The following is a 9,704-nucleotide window of genomic DNA, read 5'->3' as shown; positions in this document are numbered from 1 at the left end:
ATCTTTTTGTCTTTTTTTTTTTCTTTTTCTTTTTTCCATGTCTATATGTAATGTGTTAATATTGTAATGTTTTATAATATTGAAGAAAAAAAAAAAAAAAAAAAATCCTAGCCGTGGGCGTTTACTTCCAAGTCTCCAGTGCAGCACGCCCATCAAAACCCAGCGTTTTGGAGAGAGCCTCAAAACCAGTGTTGACTTATTAGTTATGATGTTTTTGAATGTAAAAAACACACGAAAATCATTAGTTGACCTCAGACAACAGTATAAAAAAATTAAAAAGCCAGTTCATGACACCTTTAATATTACAATGTGTAGCCTTAGTAAGGTCCCCCTATATTTACAGCATTATCTTTAAGAAACTTGTACTTATAATTGAATTAATTTAGACATAATTTTTTCAGTAAACTGTTGAATAAAAATAAATAAAAAGCAATTTTTAAAACTACTGTATCAAAATCGTACCAAACCATGACTTCAAAACCGAGGTACGTACCGACCCGTCAGATTTGTGTACCGTTACACCCCTACACTGTAAAAAATTTGTGTTGGTTTTTGTTGGTTTCAAAGTAAGTAACCTGGTTGCCTTAATTTTGAGTTTATTGAAATTAAAAATTTGAGTTGATACAATGAAGGAAATTTGTTTAATAAATAGAAACTCAAAATATTATTGTATCTGAACCACATAAAAAAAATTGATAAATCATGAAAATAGGACTATTTGGCATGTTTCACTGTGTCATCAGAAATAACACACACACAATTACCCAATATGCTTACAAAATCTTTTAATAATATTTTAATAAACGTTGTCGAATCTCAAAAAATGTTCATTGTATAAACTCAAAATTTTAATTTCAATGAACCAGGTAACTTTTTTTCTAAATAATTTTTTACAGTGTAGTAACTAGTGAAGGGTCGTTACAGGGACTCTTTAACAAATAACACAAACAGGCTCTCACATTTACATGACTTTTCATACGTGTAAGTATGATGTTTTTATTACACTGATCACAATTTTCTTTCTCCAGAGTGAATGGCACAGGTGATCGTTGAAATCGCTCCTTTTTCTAAAACCTTTATCACATTAAGGAAAACTGCTTTTCAGAAAAATTTCTTTTCAGAATGAATATCCAAATGGCGTTTCAGGTTTGAATGATATGAGAAACTCTTTTCACACTGAAGACACTTGTAAGGCTTCTCTCCAGTATGAATTCTTAAGTGGGCAATAAGGTTTTTATTTTGTGTGAATCTCTTTCCACACTGAGGGCATTGGAATGGCTTTTCTCCAGCGTGGATGTTTAAGTGGCCTTTAAGGTTTGTTTTCTGTGTAAAGCTCTTTCCACACTGACTGAGGGCATATGAACGGCTTCTCTCCCGTGTGAACTCTTGTGTGAATTTTAAGATTTCCTTGTAGTGAGAAACTCTTCCCACAGTATTGGCAGGTATGAGGCTTCTCTCCAGTATGAATTCTTAAGTGGGCAGTAAGGTTTTTATTTTGTGTGAATCTCTTTCCACACTGAGGGCATATGAATGGCTTTTCTCCAGCGTGGATTTTCAAGTGGACTTTAAGGGTTTTTTCCTGTGTAAATCTCATTCCACACTGAGGGCATATGACCGGCTTCTTTCCATAATGCATATTCAAGTGGACTTTAAGGCTGTCTTTTCGTCTGAAACTCTTTCCACACTGTTGACAGGTAAAAGGACTCATCTGGAGGTCTCCAGTTTCTGTTTTATGAGTCTGTGAGTAACAAAAAGATTCTTCACCAGTCGTCAAACCATGACATTTCTCATACTGATCTTTCTCTTCCATTTCATTCAGTTCTTGACTCTCCTCTTTCAGCTCCTTCAGGTCTAGGGTGAAAAGAAACAAAAACAAGTTAACACCATTTAGACACATAAAATGTACCCAACAGGGTCACCTTCACACACACACCTTTGATTTGGTATAGGTTTCACACAGGATGCCCTTTCTGACACAACCCAGCACAGAGAGCGGTGGAACACATTCACACACACAATCCTACAATTTGGTATATCCAATTCACCTGACCTGCATGAGCCAAATCCGACAATGTGTATGCTGAATTCTATACCCAATAAAAAACTAAAAAAAGGTACTATTTGTTATATCAGAACCTCTTAGCAATATTGTTATTTCTTTGCTTACTTTAGGACACATCCTAAATAAACTACCGGGGCATGTTATCACTGTCACGGGTGGTTGCAGGAAAACAGACGAAGATGAAGAATAGAGTTCTAACAAAATTTTAATAACTATAATGCGAAGAATGGGCAAACAGACTGAGCAACACATACTAAAGCCCCGTTTCCACCAAAATTACCCGGAACATTTTGTACCAGGAACTTTTTTACAGGAACTTTCTCCCCCCCAGACCTGCAACTGTCTGCGTTTCCACCGCGATAAAGTTCCGAGAAGATTAGGCAAATTAGTCCGGTGAAATAGGACTGCGCGACTGCTCCTCCAAGTCACTGACGGACAGTAATTTTTGTGTGTACCGATTGAAAGATTTAGTGGACTGTTTACATGAGACGTTATCTAAACCGATCGTGTTTACATGTGATGACTTTCAATCGCAATCATTTTGTCACATGCAGTTTGTCTGCCGCATCAAAAATGTCAACGCTCTTTTCTCCAGCAGCTGGAATGTGTTAACTGAAGCCATAGCAACTCTTAACGGCCACCAGGACAGTAATATACGGCCACCAATACAGTATTATATAATAAGCTATTTATTTGTTGTAAAGTGTAATAATCATCTCAGAAAAAAAAAACAATTCTTCTGTCAGGCGCAGTTAAAGTAAAAACTGCCTGGGGCAATATACACTGTGTCATTACTCCAACATTATCTTCATAACTCACGAAATAAAAAGTTTCCCCATCAGAAAAATGTGCTTTCCTCTCGTCAACATGAGTGCGGCGCGCGCTGTCACGTCATGTAAGGACACACACTTAAAAGTAATCGGTCAGGTCGTTTACATGGTGAAAAATTTAGACTGTAAAAAAATTAATAACGAGTATGGAAGAGATTCAAGCTGTGCTGCTTTTGCTGGTTATGTATAGGTCTACTAAAAAGGTAATTAACAACGACAGAAAAGAGCACTAATATGCAGATTCAGCAGCATGCAGCATATTCAGAAAGCTTGTAAAGCTAGATTTAAAATGACATTGTATATTATTATCAGCTATTACGGACATTGCACGTGAGATGGCTGAGACGAACGCGCGCCATCAGACAGAGAGCAAGACTGATATTTACTGAACGCAGAACGAACCTCGCAAAAGACTTTTAAAAATGCCTGTTGAACTAAAATGCTGCGTGAGCTCAACCAATTAGCATGTTCAGCGCCCAAGTCCCGCCCTCGAAAGTTCCTGAACTTTGAAAAAGTACTACCTCGCGAGCAGGGCCGTTTGGAGGGGGAAATATTTACCCGGAACTTCATTTAGACCCTGGTTCCTGCGGTCTAAACACACGAACTACCACCCAAAGTTCCTGGTTCCTGGGTAAAGTTCCTGTGGTGGAAACAGGGCTTAAATGTAGATGTGAACGGAAACTGAATGACTGGGAAGGGAATAGGGACTCAAACAAGATAATTAATGACACAGCTGATACAAACAAACTCATAATGACGGTGGATATGGACACTAAAGAGTGGCAGGAAAACAAAGAAACACAGGAATTGATGAAATACAAACTAAAATTCAGTAAAACCTAAAGTCTGTGAAACTCAAAGCTGGTGTGATGGAGGAGAGAGGCAATGCCGAAGGGAAGGAGGAACCCGCTGCAGCCGTAGGGGTGGAGGGACGGAGCTTAGCAGACCGCCCGAAAGTCCGTGGTGGAAGTAGAGTGGCGACTAACCAAGGGGGAGCCGGTGGGACGAGGGAACCTTGTGAGAGTAAGAGTTGTTTACTGTTCAAATTAACAATGGAGTTTTAAAAATATGGACAACAACAAGGCTTTATTAAGTTTATTCGCAGAAGACGAAATCTAGTGGGCTCTGGAAATGTGTGCACAGTCCAATGTCAACAAATTAATCCTAGCGGTACTTTAGACCGCAAATGGAAATGCAGAAAGCAACGGGTCTGAGGGAAACGAGTTCCTGGGAAACAGTTCCTGGGACAAATTGTTCCGGGTAATTTTGGTGGAAACTCATGTTCATAAGTATTCACCGCCTTTGGTCAATTCTTTGTTGAAGCACCTTTGGCACCAATTACAGTTGGTGACAAATAAGTATTTTTAATTGTGATGCTCCAAGCTTGGCACACCTATTTTTGGGCAGTTTCTCCTATTCTTCTTTGCAGGACCTCTCAAGCTCCATCAGACTGGGTGGGAAGCATCGGTGCGCAGTCATTTTCAGATCTCTCCAGAGATGTTCAATCATGTCAAGCTGAGCACTTCCTTATGCAACCATCAAGTAACTTAAAAAACTCATCAACAATTTGGAAAATTTTAGCTGAAAATAATAAAGGTATAGAACTTCCATCATGTATTAAGAAGGGCTCTCATACAATAATTCATAAGGTATAAATGCTTAAAGGTGCCCTAGAATGATTTGAAACAATATTTTAAATTGTTCTCTGATATCTAAATGGAAGGTATGTGGCTTATTTAAGGTCATAAATTGTTCAGATACCATTTTACAGGTCCATTTACAACCCTAGAAATTGTCCCTAGAATGTAATGCTCTGTTTTTGCCTTATTTGGAAGGGTCGTGAATATTAATCCAGAGATCTGCTCTGATTGGCTGTTTCACTGCACTGCTGCTTAATGACAGCTAACACATCTATACTATCCGTCATGGCAATGATTTTACAATGACAGCTTCTTAACTTTGAATCACGAACTGAACTGGGTAGCGCGTAAATATGTTGTTTACTGTAACGTTACAGTTTGACAGTAGAGTACTGATTTAAAAGTCGAAAAGTTTATTTAGCCAAACAAAGTAATGTAGAAGCCACTCAAAATATTCAGTGTCATGTTTACTACTCACCCACTGCAAAATAATCATACTTCAGTTCTCAAAAATGTATATTTATTTAACAAATTGACTAAAGGTCCTTTCACACCGGGCGCATAACGAAAAAGCGTAACGAATAAGCGAATATTTCGCATGCGAATATTTCGCGTCAAAACCATTCACATCAGCCGCGACTCGTATTTGTGACGTTTCAGAGCTCCAACATTACAAAACATTCGCAGCGACAGCTGAGAAAACACGGGCACTTCATCATTCAGTGAAGACGAGCTTTTCATTTTATTTGAAGGACCGAGAGGAAGGTTTTGGGTGCAGCTAGTCTTAAAGAACAGAGTCTGAAGGGGAGGATGCTAATCTTGAACAGGAGCTAAAACTTTATCATGGCCGGTTCTGCACTTACTTTCTAAAGTCTGTGGGACAATTTGAGGATCTTCTCCAGAGACGGCAGCGCATCTGACGAGACAAACCGCGCACTTCAGGGAATCAATCGATCCGAGAAGGTGTTTCCAGTCGAGTCACATGTAAACATTTCAGTGCCACAGACGTAGCCTACTGATGGCTACACGTTCACTTTCCATAATCGCGGACACAATGTTTAGAAAAAAATCAACTATTTATAAAAGGTAATAACTTATAAGTTATTATACTAACTTATAAGTTAAGTTATTGCTGTCTGTATCATGCAGTGGGCAAACACAGCTGCAGCTATACAGCTTACAGTTGTAATCTCATGAGAAATGCCATGCCTGGCAAAGGTTAAAGTTGATTGAATAGCTCGTGACATCAACTGGACATTTCGTCACCTTTGTTTCCTTTTATGTGATTGGTTGAAGCCGTTTTTGTCGCCGCTAGAGAAAAAAAAAATCGACATAGAAACGAAAAAAATAAATGTTGTTTTTTCGCCTCAGCACATTCGCGTTCGGTGTGGAAGCACTCATTACACAAACAGCTGATCGAAAAAAAAAAAACATTGCGCGAATTATTCGCACGTCAAAATCGCGTCCAGTGTGAAAGGGCCTTAAGTCTTGTCAAGTGATATCGTTTCAACTTAGATGCTGGAGAAGGTGATGTTAGCTACAAGAATCGAGTGAGCAATCTAGTAGCAACTAAACAGTAGTAGTAAACGTAGTTAGCTTTTGAGTTGTGTGATAATGATGAAATATATGCTAATTTAGATTTCAATCCGCCAAAAGGGATCAACTTATTTATCTACTGTTGTATTTTATGACAACACTGGCGGGAAAAAATATTAACCTTGTCACTTGTTATGTGTGCTACTTTTGCAAACGTTTCCAATTGTTACTTTACTAGCATCTTAATAATAATAATAATAATATATTTTATTTCTAATGCACTTTTCATTCCGAAGAATCTCAAAGTGCAACAAAGGGGGGTAACACAAAAAATGAATAACAAGTAAAAATACAGAATACTACAAACAATCAACCAACACAGAAAACAGAACAGAAACAGAGCTGATGGTGAACAGAAACAGAGCTGATGGTGAACAGAAACAGAGCTGATGGTGAACAGAAACAGAGCTGATGGTGAACAGAAAACAGCTGATGGTGGTAGTCTCTGTTAGCTCCGCAGCACACTGTGGTCCACTCCATGTTTAAAATTTCTCCCAGCGGTGTGTCCTGATGACATCGCTGAGGCACGACAGCTGAAGACCAGATGATGGGTCTTCTTCATGATGATTCAAACGATGGGGATCGCCGCAGCACCATGCAGGAGGCAGAACAGCCTCTTGCATTAGATCTATACAACACAGGATATTATCGAATTGATGTCTTACTAAGAAACTTTCAATTTAATCAGAAATGGGTTCGACAGTCAAGAAGTGGATAAAAATCACTACTTACTGTTTGCAGGAATATGATTGGAATCGGCCCTTTCTTCAGTTTTAGACGGTGAGCGAATACTGCTTTATTGCCCCAGGTTAGAAAAACTCTTTGTGGTGAAATGGGCCAAGCAAACGAACAACTTTGAATTAAATTGTTGCAGTATCCAAATGTAAATAAACATTAACTGTGACTGTTGACATTTTTTATCTGTGGGAAGGCTATGAAAAGTCCTCACGTTCCCATACACAGCCTGGAACATGACATTTATTTCCATGATCTGCCATTTTCGCTATCCTCGCATGACGCTTGTTTATCTGTTGAGCTCCCGACGGCTGCGCACTGTAGAGTTCCGCCTGACAATGAACATTGGCCGGCATGCAAATGTTGGGGGCGTACATATTAAGGATCCCAGTGATTGCGTCACGTGGCTTTATGGTGAAAATATCCTTTTTTTTCATGGTGTTTATCACAAACAACATTTACATAAGAAGTAGGAGGCAATGGTGTTTGAGACTCACTGTATGTGATGTCCATGTACTGATCTCTTTTAATTTTACCATGGCAAGGTTAATTCAATTTTTCATTCTAGGGCACCTTTAATTGTTTCAATAACACTTCATAGCTTCTGGCTTTTTGTTTGAGTCAAGTAATGGTGCTCATGTATAACCTGTTATTGTTTAGTCAGAGAGTATTGTGTCTGGTCAATCATTCAACTTTTCACCAATTGAAATTTTTGAGATGTGCACAGCTTTTAAAGACGCTCTAGAATAAAAATTGAATTAACCTTGCCATAGTGAAATAATAAGAGTTCAGTACATGGACATTACATTCAGTGAGTCTCAAACACCATTGCCTCCTACTTCATATGGAAATCTCGTGAATCAAAAACACCACAGAAAATTAAGTGCTTCTCAACATAACGCCAACCGTGACGCAAGCGGTGGGAATCATCTATATGCACGCCCCCAACATTTGCATCTGTCCAAACATGTTCATTGTCAGGTGGAACTGACGGAGCCGAATCATCAGGACTGCAGATAAACAAGACACTCGAGGATAGCAAAAACAGCAGCTCTCATGACACATATAATGTTCAGGCTGTGCAGGGGACGTGAGGACTTTTCATGTGTCAACAGTCATGGTTGAGGTTTATTATAATCGGATACCACAACAATTTATTTCAAAATTGTTCATTTGTTTGGCCCATTTTAAGCAAGCTTTGCTCAGGGTCTTATACTGAAGAAAGGGGCAACTGTTTTCCTGCAAGCAGTAAGTCGTGATTTATCCACTTATTGACTAGCTGTTTAAACAAGTTCTGATTAAATTGAAAGTTTCTTAGAGAGACCGCATTGTCTAGATTACGCAAGACTCTAAGTACCACACAAAACTAAACATCTAAACATCAAAAACTAAACATAGTGTGACTAATGACAAAGGTTAATTGTTTTGTATTACAAAATACAACCATAGATACGTTGCTTACAGATTGTTCACTCGATCCTTCTAGCAAACGTCACCTTTTCCACCATATAAGTTAAAAAGACAGTCATTTGACAAGGCTATTCGTTTTGTATAAATATAAGTTATATATTTATATTTTTGAGAACTGAAGTATGGTGTTTCCTATGATGTTTTTGCATGCTTGTAGTTCAGAGTAGGCTACATCACAGTCACTCCGTAATGTTAGCCTACATTGTGACTAACGTTATTTAAACATGCAATATCGTTGATGAAAAAAGACAAGTCTAATATGTAGACTGAATGACACTTTAAGCAGAACATCTCAAATGGAGATTGGTGAAATGCAGCTTACTTGTTTATTGGTGTTTTCAGATCATCCGCACGCGAGAGAGATAGTATACGTGTTCTTTTCACAGAAAAACTTCGTAATATACTTTAATTAAAAATTCTCATTAGTATTGTAAGAAAACACTCATTTTACCAGGTCAAAAACAGCTCTGTTTTCACCAAGCCATTCTAGTGCATACAGCTTTAAATGACAAATGACCCAGCCCCTCTGTAATGTGGGGCAGAGTGAGGAGGCTCTGAGAGGACAGATCATAGACCGTAAAAAGATCAACTCTATCAATTTTAACCGGAGTCGGACCGGGACAAGATCACAGCTCCAACAAAATTCGACATTTAAGCTAAACAGGACGTTTCTGAATGGTTGCTCATGTCACTTTGATCTGTCTTTATCATGTACTGGCAGGGTAATGTTAGCGCGAATGCTATGTGTTTACTGATGTATAAGGTAGTTCATTGACAGATTGATGTTACACCTAATGCCAATAAAATAAAATAAAATCTGTTAATGTCGGTTTGTCAGTGATCCGTAATGTTATGTATTCATTGTAGTAACTGTTACAACACGATTTATTTTTAGACAGTAACCAACACCATTATAAACAATCTACATAATTAAGCTTAGTGTTAACTTACCACATCCACATTAACTTTAAAACCAGCGTACACAGTTTGTAATAACACAATAACCATAATGTGTTGTTCATTATAAACGTGGGATTATGAATTATATTGAGAACATCATACATAGAAAGCTTGCCGTAATTTAACGTTACCCAGTAAACTTTAGCTGCAGTTCATCGTGAAGCGTTTCAACTTCTTGTGGAGGGGCAGAATAAACACGAATAGCCAGAATAAACACGAATAGTCACACATCGAACAACTCGATTTGAGACAGGGGAAAACATAAAAGGAGATAATAAAAAAAAACACTTGATGGATTTTTATCATTATAGGATGGTTGTGTACAGGCACTGCCAACACACATTTCCATACAATCAGCTGTGTGGTTTTCAGGGAGGAGTTGAGGCAAGCTTTATGTGGTCAGGAGGGGCT

This window comes from Pseudorasbora parva, chromosome 5, assembly GCF_024679245.1.
Source record: "Pseudorasbora parva isolate DD20220531a chromosome 5, ASM2467924v1, whole genome shotgun sequence".
Classification (NCBI taxonomy): domain Eukaryota; kingdom Metazoa; phylum Chordata; class Actinopteri; order Cypriniformes; family Gobionidae; genus Pseudorasbora; species Pseudorasbora parva.
The sequence above is the reverse complement of the archived record's forward strand: the minus strand, read 5'-3'. Positions refer to the sequence as shown.